The 19,783-nt window shown below is 39.5% G+C and overlaps 2 pseudogenes; both read left to right on the plus strand.

The window, feature by feature from the left end:
* The first annotated feature begins 1,687 nt into the window (after window positions 1-1,687).
* LOC109995126 (tubulin beta-4B chain-like) lies at window positions 1,688-7,630 on the plus strand (annotated as a pseudogene).
* A 5,184-nt stretch (window positions 7,631-12,814) lies between these two features.
* LOC109978799 (tubulin beta chain-like) lies at window positions 12,815-13,688 on the plus strand (annotated as a pseudogene).
* The last annotated feature ends 6,095 nt before the right edge of the window (window positions 13,689-19,783 follow it).

Consider the following 19,783-nt stretch of genomic DNA (forward strand, 5'->3'; position numbering starts at 1 on the left):
CTGTTGTGGACCCTACAGCATCATCTGACAACCATGGTCGAGACATTTACTACCACTGTCTTCAGATGTTTCAGTGAACGGTCATTTTATGTCAATTAGAGGCCTCTATAGTGCAAATAGTGTTAAGTTTGGGGATCAAGAACGCACACACACACACTATATACTGTATATATAATTGCTATAAATCAATCTTAATGTTCTGTTAATGTTCATATCACTGTTTATTGTGTACTGTCTGAATATTTTGACAAATTGTATTTTTATGCTTTGGCAACGTTGTTAAAGTTAGTTTCATGCCAATAAAGCCTCATTGAATTGAATTGAATTGACTATATTAATAAGGGTTTCAATGTTACTTAAATGTTTATATTTCACTGGAAGTTAAGAACAAATCCATATTTGTAAAGAAACATAAAAATAATTGTAAGTGCAGAAAGGAAAAGCCAACACCTTATCCTTTTAGTGTGGTATGGAGCTCAATGAAAAATCAATACATCACAGAACAGAAAGTTGTCAAAAGAAAGGAGCACACAAACAGAATATCAAAGAACTGCAGTCTGTAGAAATAACTGAGAAATGTTAAAAAGAAATGTCCTTTGTGAAAGAGTGTAAACACAGTTAACTACCAGGCCTGATCTCAGATCCAGGTTTTAGACCACAAAGATCCAGTTTATATCTGAGGAAACACACAGTCCTGTTTTCAAAACCCCATATTAATTCTGCTTACAATATTAGTGTCTTGATAATAATCAGTTTCTTTTTACGAGGTTAAGTTATTGTTGTAACCTTCGATACACCAGAAGGTCTTTACTTTATTTCAAAATAAAAGCAGTCAAACAGCAATGAAGATCTCTCAGTTAAAGACAATGCATATTAATGTGTGTAATTTTATTTTTGAATATAGAGATTTACATATATACGGTACATACACTGTATATATATTATAGCACTTAATTAAAACCCAAGTTATAAGTAGGCTACATAAAAACTATCAAATCGTCATGAATCAAAAAAAGTTATCAAGTCAAAGTGAAAAATTAATTAATACAGTTTAAGATATAAAGATATATTTTCACTATAGATGTACATTTTTTATTTAATAAATGGTTCTGTTCTTTTTAGCTGTTAAATATTTTTTAATATCTAGTAGACCAACAGTGTATTTTTGTTTTAAATATTTAAAATTGGCTCCACATTTTATAACTAGATACAGTCAAAATAGTTTATTAAGATTAGCTGATCGATGAGTTTCATTTTATTTTTACACGCTTGCATGTAAAATAATATATAATAATATAATATAATATAAAATATATATATATATATATATATATATATATATATATATAATATTTACAGTCTATGGCTTTCATGCGGCTGTGAAATGAATTAAATCTATTGTCGGTGTCGCATTTCTTTTCCGCCGTCATGAGGGACGTAGGCCAACGTCACGGCCAACGTCGACAGATTAGACAGTAGTCACACGTTTGACATGAATGTGATTGACAGACACACTGGACCAATAGTGGAGAAGACAGGGACGATTTCATTGGTCTAAATCTATTCGTGTACGTCAATCATAAAGAAATGAGCCAACCAACGTTCGAGCTGAGGGGTAGAGGGCGGGGCTCAGCTGGAGTATAAAATAGATGGTTGCGCCGTTGCTACACGCTAACAGACACTTTAAGTCATTAATTGAAGCAGTCAGTCTACCAAACAGAAACAAAATGAGGGAAATTGTGCATCTCCAGGCCGGCCAGTGCGGAAACCAGATTGGTGCCAAGGTTAGTACAGCTTTTTATATTTTTAGTGCGGTTGAACTCGATGTATTTTAGAAAAGAAACGCCGCGTCCTCTGTGCTGCTTTGTGTCCTATTTATGAAAATATTACTTTAATGTTTAATCCAAACCTAAATCTCAAGAGCTGCTCTTATGGGTTGCGATGCGTCGAATTGTAACAAATATAAATCTATTTGACTTAATTTACAAATCTGATACATTATGTTAATGATTTGTACATCAAACCGTTAGATATCAGTTAACCACTGCGGAGGATTAAAATCATTATTTTCATCTTATTCGGTGACGTAATCGTTCCCGCAATGCGACATATATGAAATGAGGGTTTTCGCTGGTTTTGGGCTGTAATGTAAATTGAACAAAGGTCTGCGTGTTGGCGGTTAATGACGTAGCTAATGACGTACCCAATCGGCGATGAGGCCGCGCGCGCGTTCTGCTGAACGGCGGGAAGTTGTAGTTGAACAATGACGTAATCAACGTCTATAGAACTGCTACATCAGCTTTAAAAAAGAAACCGATATATAATGATCTGCATCCACTTTCCATTACTGCCTACTCATTCCCCTGTCACTTGTTTATGTTTTATCAGCCAACAATGTCTTAAAATGTTTTATTATATTTCAGTTTTGGGAGGTGATCAGTGATGAGCACGGCCTTGACCCAACTGGCACACACCACGGTGACAGTGACCTGCAGCTTGACAGGATCAATGTCTACTACAATGAAGCCACAGGTAAGGTTGAATTCATTGGTGTAATTTATGGGGGGGATTGGTGGGTTGCAACCCACCCAATAATCCAAACCAGCCACCACAACCCACCCAATATGATATCATAATTATTGATAATGAATGTTAAGTATTATAAACACAACAATGTGGTAGATTTTCTCAATTTAGCAGTCATAAATAGTGACGTTTGTCTGCGCCCCCTCCTGCTCTGAGATTTGGTTTTGCCCACCTCAGACCTGTGTGTCCCTCCCCTCCAGTCTCTTTATATGTCCATGGTCCCTCCCCTCTAGTCTCTTTATATGTCCATGGTCCCTCCCCTCCAGTCTCTTTATATGTCCATGGTCCCTCCCCTCCAGTCTCTCTCCCCGTGTATGTATGAAGCCAGCACGACAGAAAAAGAAAGCCCAACCAACAATTTTAAGTTGTTGGTTGGGCAAAAGAATAAAAATATCTTCCCAACAGGAGGTACGCTACTGCTAGGGCTCCAGTGCCACCACTCACGAGTCAAATAATGTTAACTGAACAAAAGTTAGTCCTCCTTTCTGCTGTGCTGTGTCTTAGCCAGTTAGTCAGATTCGCTATTCAGCTAACAGGCGACTTTGTCATCATTGAGCCCATCAGTGTGTCCAATAGGAGACCCGTGTGCCGTCACATGATGGGCTAAAAGCCAATAGGAGAGCTCTTGATCAGCCAAAGATCGTCTATATACATGAAAATGATTGTTCCGTGACCATATATGATCACTACTATGTATGATTTGAAATTGTAATGAGTAATTATTTGGTGTCTTGTTTTAATGTGTATCAGATCAAAGAAGGTGAAGAGAGACAGGCTGAGAGCAGCGAGAGACAGGTTTCAGATGAGCAGGTAGGAATGGTATGCTCTGACAAGGCACAATTTAAATACAAAAAGCAACATCAACATGATATCCTTACCATTATTTCCTGTCATGTTCACAAAACACTCCCCTGTGGTTTCTGACAATAAATACAATCCAATGAATATCTCCTGAAGAATTAAAATGATCAACATATCTGAGACACCCTGTAAAAAGCTGGGACAGGATAAGCCATCTTGAGTGTGTGTGTGTATATGTATATATATATATATATATATATAAAATTGCTGCACTGTGTGTATCAGAGAAGGTGAAAGTAGCATGGAAGAGAGGAGGACCAGAGAGAGGAGGCACAGGTGACCAGGTAATGAGGTCAGAGTTAAAATGTTGTTAAGCAGGCTAAAAACATAGTTTTAGTTATCCATAGGAGTGATCGTGTGATTTTCCTCAGAGACAGGCTGAGAGCAGCATTCCAGTCTGTGGAGAGGTTTCAGATGAGCAGGTAAAAATGATTATGCTCTGACGAGGTCATGCTCTGAATTTAAAAAAAATCAATAGTGTACTTAAACTCAATTTTCTTTCTCACTCATTACTACTAGTTCTGTTTTGCTAAAAGTTAGCTATGTAATTGGAGTTACTTAACAGACAGATCTTGTTCTTATCATTTCTCTATAAGATGACCGAGCCACATCAGCCGAATACAGACAACAGGGACAGACAAGTCGATGATTCAGATATTACCACCTGTACCAAGCCTGCACAACCACATCCCAAGTTTATTGTTGTGCAGAATCGAGCCAACGATGTTTTATCCTTTCAACAAAGTTGGTTTGTAATATTTCCATGGCTGCACTACAGTGCCACTTTAAACGGGTTTTAATGTTTCCACTGTGCCAAAATCTATTCCAAAAAGTCACCATTTGCTAGCAAGTCAGACCCTGCCTTTGTCAGTACAGGGTTTAGAAACTGGAAAGGAGCAGTTGAGAAGTTTTCAATTCATGCAAAGAGCCACTCGCATGTCCATGCAGTGACCGTATATGCTCATGAAGGGAACACTGTAGCTTCACAACTGTCCTCAGTTGTATCCAGGCAACAAGATGAAGCCAGGCAGGCACTGCTTAACATTGTTGGTTCCATCAAGTATTTAGCCCGACAAGGGTTAGTTTTAAGAGGTCATGCTCAGGGAATGGGAAACCTGTCCCAGCTTCTTAAAGACAAAGTAGAAGATGATCCAGCCTTTCAAAAATGGTTGGAGACACATGAGCAGGATTACACCAGTCCGCTCATACAGAATGAGATTCTCAGCCAAATGAGCAATGACATAATTGGAGGAATAGCTGATACCATTCGATGTCTTCCAGTCACTCACTTTGCTTTAGTTGTAGACGGAACACAAGGTATCTCAGGCCAAGAACAAGAGTCAGTGTGTCTCAGATATGTCGACCATGACTTAATTCCTCATGAATTAATCGGATTCTATTCTGTGACAGAAACCACAGGGGAGTGTCTTGCAAACATGGCATTAGACGTACTTTGCAGGTTAAACTTGCCTCTGTCAGCATTACGTGGGCAGACGTATGATGGCGCTGCCAATATGTCTGGCAAGTACTGAGGTGCACAGGCTCTGATCAGACAGAAACAGCCCCTAGCTGCATACGTGCACTGTGGAGCACATTGTGTAAACTTGGTCACACAAAAGGCCTGCACAGCTTCAAAAATGGTAAAAGATGCACTTGACTGGGTTCATCAGTTGGGAACCTGAAGTGGACTTTCTGGTAAATATAGAGATGTTTCATCAGATTGCTACATCTGATCATGGTACCTCCATTGCTCTGAAACCTCTCTGCCAAACTAGATGGACTGTGACAAAGTGCCATCCGGTCTGTGCTCACACAGTATGACTCTGTCCTCATGTCCCTGGGGGAGATGGCAGATAACAGTTCACCTAGTGCAGCTACTGCTAATGGTCTGCAACATCAATTCATTAAAGGCAACACTGTGCTGGGTCTTGTGGTTGGAGAACTAGAATGTCTGAACACTTCTCACCAAAGAAAAACACAGACCATCTCTGGTATGCACAGGCTGTTGGTTGTGTCCAATCAACTCTTGAGAAGCAAAAGAAATGATGATGCTTTTCAAAGCCTTTTTGAGAGGGCATCTCACATGGTGGAGTCTTTGGACTTAGAGACCATTACAGTGCAACAAATCAGAAAACCACCCAAGCGCTTACACAGAGAAGCAGATGCGTACAGGGCCAAAACTCCCATGGAACACTACAGAGTAGAGTATTATAAGGTGCTTGACATTGCTGACTCACAGCTAGCAGACAGATTTCAGCAGGATGGTCTACTGACCCTGCAGAAACTAGAAAACACCCTGCTCACTGGGAAAATTGATTCTGTGGTGGATGAATATCCAGAAATGAACACCCAGTTGCTTGCAGTTCAACTACCCATGTTCAGACTCAACTACCCATGCAGTTGCAGCACAGATGCTGCAGAGATTATTACAGGTTTGCCAGTAGAAGTGCGTGGTTTATTCATTGCAGTCGAAACTCTGGTCAGGTTGCTCCTTGTTGTACCAGTCTCATCTTCTGAAGCAGAGAGGCGCTTTAGTGCATGGCAGAACCATGTAGCAGTTTTGCCATATCCACCAAGACAAGTTGGACCTCTTAGACAGAAAGTCAGTCTGCAAGCAGTTTATTTCTGTTTCAGAGACGTAAACACACTTTTGGTGATTTTATTGAGGCAAAAAGTCTCAACCCCCTCCAATGTTCGACTCAAAGTTACGCCCTTGGTTGAATTAGATGTTTTAATGGGCATAAACTTTTTGGCTTTTTTGTGAACATTACCCTCACGTCCTATATGCTTCTTGAAGGTGGCAAATATGTTCCTCGTGCTGTGCTGGTGGATCTGGAGCCAGGAACCATGGACTCTACCATGGATCCGGACCCTTCGGCCAGCTCTTCAGGCCAGACAACTTTGTTTTTGGTAATTGTTCATTTGTCCTTACATTCCTAGCTACTTCTCATTTTGCATTTAAGTACTGTTAAGCTTAATTCCCTTTTCTTTTCCTCTTCTAGGCCAGAGTGGTGCTGGCAACAACTGGGCCAAAGGTCACTACACGGAGGGTGCAGAGCTGGTGGACTCTGTCCTGGATGTAGTAAGGAAGGAGGCAGAGAGCTGTGACTGCCTGCAGGGCTTCCAGCTCACACACTCTCTTGGTGGTGGTACTGGCTCTGGGATGGGCACACTGCTCATCAGCAAAATCCGTGAAGAGTACCCCGACCGTATTATGAACACCTACAGCGTGGTGCCCTCACCCAAAGTATCAGACACAGTCGTTGAGCCCTACAACGCCACACTGTCAGTCCACCAGCTTGTAGAAAACACAGACGAAACCTTCTGTATTGACAACGAGGCTCTGTATGACATCTGTTTCCGCACCCTTAAACTTACAACCCCCACTTACGGTGACCTCAACCACCTCGTCTCTGCCACCATGAGCGGCGTTACCACCTGCCTCAGGTTCCCCGGACAGCTCAATGCTGACCTGAGGAAGCTGGCTGTAAACATGGTGCCGTTCCCTCGTCTGCACTTTTTCATGCCAGGCTTCGCTCCCCTCACAAGCCGAGGCAGCCAGCAGTACAGGGCCCTCACTGTACCAGAGCTCACCCAGCAGATGTTCGACGCAAAGAACATGATGGCTGCCTGCGACCCACGTCACGGCCGCTACCTGACAGTGGCTGCTATCTTCCGTGGCCGCATGTCCATGAAGGAGGTGGACGAACAGATGCTGAACGTGCAGAACAAAAACAGCAGCTACTTCGTTGAATGGATCCCCAACAACGTGAAGACCGCTGTCTGTGACATTGCTCCCCGTGGCCTCAAGATGGCTGCCACATTCATCGGCAACAGCACCGCCATCCAGGAGCTGTTCAAGCGCATCTCTGAGCAGTTCACAGCCATGTTCAGGCGCAAAGCTTTCCTCCATTGGTACACCGGCGAGGGTATGGACGAGATGGAGTTCACAGAGGCTGAGAGCAACATGAACGACCTGGTGTCAGAGTACCAGCAGTACCAGGACGCCACCGCCGACGAGGACGGAGAGTTTGAGGAGGAAGGCGAGGAGGAGCTTGCCTAAACCTTAAATTGTCCAAAGCTTTGCTGGCAAATCTGCCTTGAAAATGTAACGTTCCAACCAAGTGTTTTCCAGTTTTCAGTGTTCTGTCTGCTGTTCATGTGAATAAAAGTTTCTTCTGCATTTTTCAAGTCTTAATGTGTTTAATAGTATTCACAGGCTACTTCACAATTAATGAGATATAACTATGAAGTCAAAGTATTTATTAGAGTAGAGGCTCTACACTGTAGATAAGGTGTAGTTGCATGGCTGGTGTTTTTCCAGAAATACAGAAGTAAACATTTAAAATCTGTTATGTGACTTAAATGAAAAGTAGTCAGATCATGATGGAGCTTCTGGATATAAATGTGGTTCATTCAATGTTTTGCTATTTTTATTCATTGTAGATAAAGGTGCTGCTAAAATTTAGACAAAGAGCATGTGTATATATATATATACATAATTACACTAAAAATTAATTAAAATGATTAAATTACAAGCTGAAAGGAAAGTGTTCATCAGATATCACATGCAGTGTTTGGTGTTTGAATTCAATTGATAGTTTGAAGGTAACATACTGATTATCCAGCTTCTTACTAATAAAGTGATGCATCTTAAACCACCTCGTCACACATTTCCATACTGTCGCTCAGTTTCTGACAGTTCCTGGTTGTGGTCGGTAGGTGGCAGTGTTGGCTAAACCGCTCTCTTCCAAACGCAGTAGGTCAGGATGCTCACAGCCAGCAGAGTCCAACAGCACACCTTCTTCACCTGGCTCTCCAAGCCCTGCTTCGCTCCAAAGCGGGACACAAAGCCGCTCTGTCAACAACAAACAAGTAGATTGAACTCTCAGTGAACACAGACATGTACTGTAATCATTCAGATTTCTAAGGAACACATTTTAACCTGAATTCTTACTTTAAATCAGAAAGATTGTTGATACAACTCGGATTAAAAAGTCTCAAGAACCCTGTATTTTACAGTTATGATTTTACCCAATTAGTTTGTAGATCTCTAAACACAATTAGGACAGCTGTTCGTGTTGTTACTGAATATACTAAACACTTCACAAAAGAATCTCAATGTTCTCTACATGTTAGTGTGCTCCTGCAGCAGCAGCTCAACAGATATGACTGATTAACATTTTGATCAAAAATAGATCATTGTGGGAAAAAGCAGATTCAAGTTACATGAAAAAAAACATGCAAACATTCTCTGGGGCGGCATTAAACCTTCAAGCTAAAGCTAATGTTCCTGTACCTATACACAACATCCTTGCCTTTTGGGTTAAACTTTCTTTTTTACAAAGGTTTATTTCTTTATGTCTTTATTTGAGAGACAGGGCAGTGGGAGATAGAGTAAGAAATCAGGGCGAGAGAGTGGGGAACAACACGCCGCAGGTCGGATTCAAGCCTAGGACTGTAGACTCTGTACATGGGGCGTGTTGATGAACCACTGTGCTACCGGCGCCCCTCTTTTGGTTATTCATAGACCTCTACTCTTCTTTATGAGACAGTAAGCTTGTGTTTTTGTTTTACACCTCATAACAACAGACCATTTTCTCTGTACATGAGAATCATTTTACTCCTAATCTCCTGAAAATAAGATGGGTAGTTAAGTGTAGCCTATTTTGAAAAATGAATGACAGACGATTAAAATAAAAAAATAAACTCATTGGCTCAGGGATGATTATGAAAAGTATCCCAAGTAAATATATTTATAGTAAGCCTCTGATCAGACATCTTCTCAAGCCTATTCCTACACCGGAGTATTTTGAAATGTGTGTCTGAGGTTAGATGTGGAGTGTGCGTTCAATTAACAACTTTGGTTTGAAGCCAAAAATAAGCTTTTTGTTTTGTCGAGTAATGTAGGTGGGTAGGTTGCTTTTCTCAGAGTTTAGAAAAGGATATCTGAGACATTGAAAAACTGTAGTGTGCCGTCTTCAGGTTTCACAGCTCAGATTACTTCAGATGCTCTAAAGGCCCGGAGATAACAATAAGCCATGTCATCATTTCTGAACAGATTTTTTTTAATTGTATCATTTAAAAATATATAAAATGAGTAGCTCTCATGCAGCCATCTACCCGATCTTTAATGGGACCCAATGTCTGATCAAGTGAATAAGTGACATGATTATTCTATGTAGGATGTAGTGATACATATAGGTCTGAACTTTCAGCCTGTGCTGCTTTGATTGAAAAAGGTGTTTTTAAAATAGCCTCTTATATGTCACCAATGTTTATGAAAGTGCACTGCAGTAAAGGTTCTCTCTTTGTTTGACAAACTGCATTTCAAATTTGAGCTCATTTATTTTCTTAGTGTTATTTCTTTATTCCTTTAAGATCTTATTTGCCTCATTAAAAACATTATTGGCGACATAGTGCGGGAGTGTGCGGTGAGAGGACATGCGGTGTCTGAAACTCTGGTGGCTTTCATGGTCAGTAACCAGGACTAACCTGCTAACTACGTTGTAGCTTAAGGTTAGCTGGTAACTACCACTAGTTCAACATGTTTAATGCTTGATATAAATTAAGTAAGACAGTCATAAATGTTTTTCATGTGTTAACAGGTTAAAACCCTTCAAATAACAGTTAAAAATGTCATTTTATATTTATTTAAACATAAATATAAATATAGGCTACATCTCCCCTTCTACTAACCAGTCTGGCATGTGTGGAGTACATTAAAACTCCATTTATAAACTGTTTATTTATATTTATCATATATACTAATGATATACTGTATTTAATACATGCATTGTTTTGTCCTGTTTGCATTTTGTCAGGTGAAAGCTGTGGTGCTGGACCCTAGAAATGGCTTTAATGTGGACCGGATACTGACCAAACAAGATGTGCAGAAACTCGAAGAGGTGAGTTTAGTGTTAAATTATTTTTTCTCCTTATAACACTTCTTCTTGCATTAAAGAAATTACAGAATTAAAAACCATACAGTTATAGTAATTGTTTTCTGTTTTCCATGAACAATGAAGTCCTATACTTTCATGGTTATGATTAGAAGGATGAGAGGGGACAGAAGAGATTGGAATTATCCTGTGTTAAATGACAGAATGTGGCAACAACTAATAAAGAAAAAGCAGAATTAATGGTTAAAACGTTTGCTACAATAAACAGTTCTAATAATCTGAGTGAGGAAGCAAAAAGGTACAGGGACAAAACAAAATTTGAAAATATTGAAGCACTGAGCAAGAAAAATCATGTTGAGGATGAGATAAGTTTACCTTTTACAATGGGAGAGCTAACAAAATCATTGGCTAAATCTGGAATGAGTGCTCCAGGGAAAGATGAGATATGTTATATCATGTTAAAGCATTTAAGTATAGAGGCACTTAAAAGATTGTTAATGTTGTATAATAAGGTATGGGAGGAAGGGAGGGTGCCAATTAGCTGGAAGGAGGCAGTGATTGTTCCTATAAGGAAACCAGGAAAAGATCCAAGCAATGCAGCAAACTACAGGCCAATCGCCTTAACATCACATGTTTGTAAACTGATGGAGCGCATGGTAAATGAAAGAATGGTGTACTATCTAGAGAAAAGAGGGATGATGGCAGAATATCAGAGTGGGTTTAGAAAAGGGCGAGGAACTATGGATCCGGTGGTAAGTTTAGAAGATGTTGTAAGAAAATTTAATCTAAAAGCTCAGGTTACAAAAGAAACAGTAGTTGCAGTATTTTTTGATGTTGAGATGTGATGTTGATGATATGCTTTGGATAGAGGGACTTTTGATTAAGTTACATCTCATGGGAGTCAAGGGAAGGATTTTTAATTGGATAATGGATTTTCTGAACAAGAGATCGATTCAAGTAAAAATAGGTGATGAAATATCTAAAAAGTATGTTGTAGAGAATGGAACACCACAGGGAAGTGTGATAAGTCCGATTTTATTTTTATGATATTGACATTTATTTTATGATAAATTATATATTTGATAATATCCCAACAGATATAGGAAGATCATTGTTTGCGGATGATGGAGCATTGTGGAAAGAATATACAATTTATTGTAAATAAAAGTCAGAAAGGGATCAGTTTAGTTGAGAAGTGGGGATTAAATGGGGAATTACATTTTCTGTGGAAAAAACAAAGATCATGTTCTTTTCTCGAAAGGAAATTGGGGAGAATATTGGGTTGACATTGTTTGGAAATAAGATAGAACGAGTTGACTCATTTCGTCTTTTAGGGGTATTCTTTGATGTCCGCTTGACATGGAAGGAACACATCAGGAATATTGTTGATAAATGCAAAAAAGTAATAAATGTAATGAGATGTCTTGTAGGAATGGATTGGGGAGCTGATGTTGCTGCCTAAAAATATATATATGTGGCGTTAATTAGAACTAGGATTGAGTATGGGAGTGTGGTATATGGATCTGCAGCAAAGACAACACTTTGCTTTGCATGATTCAGGCACAGGCTCTTAGGATATGTGTTTGGGCAGTGAAATCATCGTCAATATGTGCACTTCAGGTAGAAGTAGGAGAGATGCCACTATGTTTAAGGAGGAAACAGCTATTAGCTAATTATTGGCTGAACTTGAGAGGACATGGAGATAGTCACCCAACAAAATCAGTGTTAAAGGATTGCTGGGAAAAAGAGAGAACAATTAAGTCCAGTTTTGGATGGATAGGGGATAGAGTGGCGAGAGATATGGGAGTGTATGACAAGGATATCAGTCCAGCTGTTTTATGGCCACCAGTTCCAATGTGGATGCTTGAGACAGCTGAAGTAGACTTGGAGTTACTAAAGATAAAGGAAAGAAATGTTGATTTAGTGAATTCTATGAACACATAGAACAGAGATATGGAGATCATGTACAAGTATTCACAGATGGATCTAAAGACCCGATGACAAATGCAACAGGATCAGCTGCGTTTATCCCAAAAGGTTCAAGGTTGAAGTAGTGAAGAGAACGTCAGATTTCCTGAACGTGTACACAGTAGAGTTGTACGCCATTTTAGTTGCATTAGAATGTGTTGAGCAAATGAAAGGAAGGAAAGTGCTGATATGCAGTGATTCAGTCAGCGCTTTATACAGTATTCAATCAGGATCATCTCACAGTCGTCAAGATGTATTATATGAAATCATATTTACACATTCCCAGGTGGTTAAACAGGGGACAGATGTGATGTTCATGTGGGTTCCAGCACATTCAGGTATAGCAGGAAATGAAAAGGTGGACAGGTTGGCAAAGGAAGCTGTAAAGAAAGAGAGGATTGATATTAACATCAAATGATCTCAGTCAGAGGGGAAACGAGTCACATGGAGTAAAATCAAACAGGAATGGCAACAAAGAAGAAGAAGAAGCTCTTCTTTATGCCGGGCTCCGCCCCCCTGGCCAGCTCCGCCCCCTGACCAGCCCCGCCCCCCTGACCAGCAGACAGCAGTACAGGTAGAGAGGCACAAGCGTGCTTTTTACACACTTAATCAAAGCCTCACTTTGTTGTTTCCAATGCATGTGACATGAATCTTAACTCCATTATCTGATTTTTCCAGGTCACTGACCGTTCCTGAACTCACCCAGCAGATGTTTCACGTCAACAACATGATGGCAGCTTGTGACCCACGCCACGTGTGCTGCCTCACAGTCACCGCCATCTTCCGAGGCCGCATGTCAGTGAAGGAGGAAGATGAGCAGATGCTTGATGTTCAGAACAAGAACAGCAGCTACTTTGTGGAATGGATCTCCAACAACGTGAAGACCCTCCCCGCGGTCTCAACATGGCCGCCACCTTCATCCAGGAGCTGTTCAAACGCACCTCGGAGCAGTTTACTGCTATGTTCCACCACAAGGCCTTCCTCCACTGGGAAGTAAAAGAAGATTGTTTTTGAATCAGGACAGTGAAATGATGTCCCTGTGTGTGTGCAGGACTTCTCATTGTACCTCTAGACTCAAACCAGTTTGTCACCACCAGAGGCTCCGATTTCTGCTCATGCTGGTGGGTGCCCAACACCAAACCTGACTTTTGTATTTATTGAAGCCAGCAGGCTCCCTGTGGTGGTCCGCAAAGAAATCTCCACAATATATTTAAAAAAACCTGTTCAGCATAAAACGACGTTTTTTCTTATCTTATCTGTCTTGTATCTGTTGAGTTGTATTTATATCAAATGTGTTTTCTCCTCTAAATTAATTTAGTTTTTGCAACAAACAACTTTAATCTGATCAATTGATGATCACACACAGACTTAAACAACAACAGGAGTACACCTCGCGTTTTGAAAAGTTCCTCTCGATATTCTGTTTTATTTCAGTCCTGAACCAACAGACAGCAGCTGTAGGTCTACATTAACAGATATCCTGTTATTTATAAGAGTTCAGCAGCTGTAGCCTACATAACGGAGCCAGGAGAAGCATGTACGGAGTAGAGTCTCTCTCTCTCTCTCTCTCTCTCTCTCTCTCTCTCTCGGACCAACAGTCTAGACCACCAAGCGCCGCAGCCGTCTTCCAGCCAATGTAATAGTTTGTGCTCAGAAGCACACAAATAATGCTTTTTTTTGATGAAGTTAAATACAACTTACTTTTATCTACAAACCAAATAGGCTATCAGCTTAAGACAGGATTTGTAACCTTTTAAATGTGGCATGTTAATTTATAATATCTGTCGGCTTTTTTAGTGCTCCGGTTTTTACTGCTGCTCCACATCTCCCGTTTCTAAAACACTTTCTACAAAAATGAAACAGACAGAACTTTTAGTCTATTATACTGTTGGATATATCAGGCTATGCATTTTAATAAAAACACTGCAAATAAAAGATAAACAGAGATGCTCCTCCTCCTCTCTGCAACTGGGTTTGTTTCCCCGACATAGAGGAAATCATTGACCAACACGCGCACGCCAACAACAACAACAACAAAAACAAAAACAACAACAAAAACACGGCTATCTATGGGCATGACAAACCATATAGCCTACAAAAATAACTGCAGAAATCCATAACATGAACAAATGAACGATCAGCACCTCGGACAGCGCCGCGGCACGTGTTGCACAAACCTGCAGTAAAAGTGTTCAACCTTTAAGGTGCACTTCCCACTCACAGGGTTCACTTCCCACTCACAGGGTTCACTTCCCACTCACAGGGTTCACTTCCCACTTTGTCTGACACTGCCTCCTTCTCAGCTCTTGTGGATGCTGTGGCTCAGTGGGCACCGACGTCAGACTGGCCTTGACACGCAGGTGTTCCTCTCTCTGTTCCTTTGCCGGCTCAAGAATGAGCATGTATCTATCTGTCTGTATATCTATCTGTCTGTATATCTATCTGTCTGTTTGTATATCTATCTATTAGTATATCCTATCTATCTGTCTGTATATCTATCTGTCTGTATATCTATCTGTCTGTATATCTATCTGTCTGTATATCTATCTATCTGTCTGTATATCTATCTGTCTGTATATCTATCTATCTGTCTGTATATCTATCTGTCTGTATATCTATCTGTCTGTATATCTATCTATCTGTCTGTATATCTATCTGTCTGTATATCTATCTGTCTGTATATCTATCTGTCTGTATATCTATCTATCTGTCTGTATATCTATCTATTAGTATATCCTATCTATCTGTCTGTATATCTATCTGTCTGTATATCTATCTGTCTGTATATCTATCTGTCTGTATATCTATCTATCTGTCTGTATATCTATCTGTCTGTATATCTATCTGTCTGTATATCTATCTGTCTGTATATCTATCTATCTGTCTGTATATCTATCTGTCTGTATATCTATCTATCTGTCTGTATATCTATCTGTCTGTATATCTATCTATCTATCTGTATATCTATCTGTCTGTATATCTATCTGTCTGTATATCTATCTGTCTGTTTGTATATCTATCTATTAGTATATCCTATCTATCTGTCTGTATATCTATCTGTCTGTATATCTATCTGTCTGTATATCTATCTGTCTGTATATCTATCTATCTGTCTGTATATCTATCTGTCTGTATATCTATCTATCTATCTGTATATCTATCTGTCTGTATATCTATCTATCTGTCTGTATATCTATCTGTCTGTATATTTATCTATCTGTCTGTATATCTATCTATCTGTATATCTATCTGTCTGTATATCTATCTATCTGTCTGTATATCTATCTGTCTGTATATCTATCTATCTATCTGTATATCTATCTGTCTGTATATTTATCTATCTGTCTGTATATCCTATCTATCTGTCTGTATATCTATCTGTCTGTATATCTATCTATCTGTCTGTATATCTTATCTATCTATCTGTATATCTATCTGTCTGTATATCTATCTATCTGTCTGTATATCTATCTATCTGTTTGTATATCCTATCTATCTGTCTGTATATCTATCTGTCTGTATATCTATCTATCTGTATATCTATCTGTCTGTATATCTATCTATCTGTCTGTATATCCATCTGTCTGTATATCTATCTGTCTGTATATCTATCTATCTGTCTGTATATCTATCTGTCTGTATATCTATCTATCTGTCTGTATATCTTATCTATCTATCTGTATATCTATCTGTCTGTATATCTATCTGTCTGTATATCTATCTGTCTGTATATCTATCTATCTGTCTGTATATCTATCTGTCTGTATATCTATCTGTATATCTATCTGTCTGTATATCTATCTGTCTGTATATCTATCTGTCTGTATATCTATCTATCTGTATATCTTATCTATCTATCTGTATATCTATCTATCTGTATATCTATCTATCTGTATATCCTATCTATCTGTCTGTATATCTATCTGTCTGTATATCTATCTATCTGTCTGTATATCTATCTATCTGTATATCTATCTATCTGTCTGTATATCTATCTGTCTGTATATCTATCTATCTGTCTGTATATCTATCTGTCTGTATATCTATCTATCTGTATATCTATCTATCTGTCTGTATATCTATCTGTCTGTATATCTATCTATCTGTCTGTATATCTATCTATCTGTATATCTATCTGTCTGTATATCTATCTATCTGTATATCTATCTGTCTGTATATCTATCTATCTGTCTGTATATCTATCTGTCTGTATATCTATCTGTCTGTATATCTATCTGTCTGTATATCTATCTGTCTGTATATCTATCTGTCTGTATATCTATCTGTCTGTATATCTATGTCTGTATATCTATCTGACGCGCTTTGTTAAATTCCCGCGCATATATATGAAGTCTATAAATAGAAACAATAACTATTAAAAAATAAGACGGCGCGCGAATGTGAAGGCGGTTAGAGGTCACGTGATTAAGAACAGTCACGAGAGGCTCGTAGTTCTTATTGAGAGTTATTTGTATTCTAAAAACCCAAAGCGTCCGTCACACGGTTCTGGTGGTTCTAGTGTTAACACTCCTCAAGAGTCCAGAGGGACTTTTTAAAAAGACAGTTTTGATGAGTTGAACGTGGAGACTTAAAATACAGAGGCTCTGATTGGACCGAGCCTGCGGAGCACGCGCCTGCTCTCTGTCTCTGTCTTTTTCTCTCTCTCTCTGTCTCTCTCTCTCTCTCTCTCTTTCTCTCTCTCTCTCTTTCTCTTTCTCTCTCTCTCTCTTTCTCTCTCTCTCTCTTTCTCTTTCTCTGTCTCTCTCTCTTTCTCTCTCTTTTTCTCTCTCTCTCTTTCTCGCTCTGTCTCTCTTTCTCTCTCTCTTTTCTCTCTCTCTTTCTCTCTCTCTCTCTTTCTCTTGTTGTCTCTCTCTCTTTTCTCTCTCTCTCTGTCTTTCTCTCTCTCTTTTCTCTCTCTCTCTTTTTCTCTTGTTTTCTCTCTCTCTCTCTCTTTTCTCTCTCTCTTTTTCTCTTGTTTTCTCTCTCTCGCTCTCTCTCTCTTTCTCTCTCTCTCTCTCTCTTGCTCTCTCTCTCTCTTTTTCTCTTGTTTTCTCTCTCTCTCTCTTTTCTCTCTCTCTCTTTTTCTCTTGTTTTCTCTCTCTCGCTCTCTCTCTCTTTTTCTCTCTCTCTTGTTTTCTCTCTCTCTTTTTCTCTCTCTCTCTCCGTTAGTGGGGCAAATTAGACTAAAGCACGACAGACCATTGCGGCCGCCACAGTCTGTAATTGATGAGGAACACAGAAAGCCTCTGAAAGTTATTTGCCGTAACATTTGGTGATTGGCTGGTGTGGAGGCGTTGGGTCGTCAGCTGGGTGAGATGGAGAAAGTGATGCTGCAGCACGTTTAGGGTACGACTCTGCTGGTACCTGAGCTGCTGCACTTCCTGCTTCCAGAGCCAAAAGGACTGGTGACTGTTGTTTAGCCAGCACAAGTGGCTGACAGCCAGCTGGAAACAGAACCTAAGCACCACAGAGTGTGTGACTAGTGTACAGATACATTCAACTGGTTATCCAGTGCACACTTGTTTAGAGGTATCTGGTCAGATTCTGTCTGTCTGCAGGACCATGTCATAACAAATAAGGCATGTGTTCTTATGATTTAGAGGTCTTAAGACAAAAGGATCCAAAACATGAACCTTTTAGCTTTATGTTTTATCCTAACTCATTCAGAGCAAAGAGAGGGAGGCCTAATTATAGGCTATTATGTGTCTTGCAGAAATCAGTATGTACGGACTAGGGTTAGAAATGTACTTTTAAAAATTGAAAGACCAGCCACTGACAGATAAACGTTCAAATTCACCAGCCACTTAATAGCTCTATAATAAATGTTCTAATAAGTGCTGTGTTGGGTTTTATTTTCAATTTTATACAGGCCCAAAGTGAGGACTCGATAGAGGAAAGCCTTGTATCCACCCTCACCACCGATCAGCCGCCTCCCTCACTGACATCTTCACCAAGTCTTCCCCTGAGCCTTTCAACAACTACCACGTCCAGTGTCCTCTCCTCAAGAAACTCCAAGGGAAATGACCTCATATCAACTTAAAATTTTAAAAAAATTAGACCAAGGATTGACAAAATATACAGAAATGAACACTACCTCCTCAGCTTGGCGTCCACATTAGAGCGTCTTGAACCCCGAAAGCAAGCCATGGTGAGGCTTCGCTTTCAACAATCTATCGCCTTATTTGATATAGAATTTGGAGAGTGAGTCCACCAATCTGTTCCCGAATGAACTGATTTGATTTTGTGATTTGTGAAATGATTAATTCTATTGTCTTGTTATTATTTTTGATGAAATAAACCTACTGTATATTTACCATACTTGCAGTCATTAGTCACACTGTTTGATAGACTCTAAACAATTTACATTTACTGTATTTATGCTCTATATTTAGGCGTGTGATGACATACAATACAACATAAATGCTTGTGTGATATTAGAATTTCAAAAAAGCGGGAAACATGGATACAGTTTATTATTACCTGCAGTCATTACTGCAACTTACAATGTACCCACTGAATTTGTTCTGTAAATGAGAACTCATCCTGCTGCATACATGGTTGGAATACTTAATAGATTGTAAAATGATTGTGAGCAGCATGAAATCAAACATTTTTCAGAAAAGATCCCAAAGCCTTGCTAAGTTATCATATAACATTTTAATAATAGACAATTCTTTACACAAATTAAACTTTCCACATGCTGTAATTACAGGTGTATTTACAGAGAAAAATCGAGAATTAAGAAAATTGCATAGGCTATATAGAGAATGATTGAGAGAACTGATTATAAACAAATATTCTATAGTAGAGAATGATTGAAAATATATATACAAAATTTGTTATGGGGAAAAAGATTAAAAAAAACAGACTAAAATAATTTCTGAAATGTAGATTAAAAACCCCTATATCTAAAAAATCTCCAAGTGAACTGATTACGTTTCTCCTCTCCATCTATATACACAGTGACCCCCAAAGGTCACACGGGGACGCCAGATGACCATCACCTGTCAAAACAAAACAACACACTTTCACTGATCTCTAGAGTTTTTAGTCTCATCACCTAGTAATTAGTTACTGCTGTTGTACTGTTTCATCAATATTTAGTCAAAGCTTGTCTAGCGCATAGCTCAAAAACATGTTACAGTGTGCTGTTACTTTTTAAAGGAGGTTCTGCCAGGGGACTTGGCCAGCTGCAGACGTGAAATAACCAGTGAACTGGTCCCTCACAGTGACGGCCTCTCGACTGGCAACATGTTGAAGTGCAGCAGATGTTTCTGTAGGACCAGTTGGTGCTCCTGCTTCATCACTCCACCTCAGAAAGATATGAAGGATACAGGTTGCTTTGACGACTGTCTCGGCTACCTGCGGTGACACACCGAGCACCCTCCGGTGGCACACCGAGCACCCTCCGGTGACACACCGAGCACTCTCCGGTAACTCCTCCACTGGGTTGCTAATATGCTGAA

Source organism: Labrus bergylta, chromosome 13 (assembly GCF_963930695.1).
Source record: "Labrus bergylta chromosome 13, fLabBer1.1, whole genome shotgun sequence".
Taxonomy (NCBI): domain Eukaryota; kingdom Metazoa; phylum Chordata; class Actinopteri; order Labriformes; family Labridae; genus Labrus; species Labrus bergylta.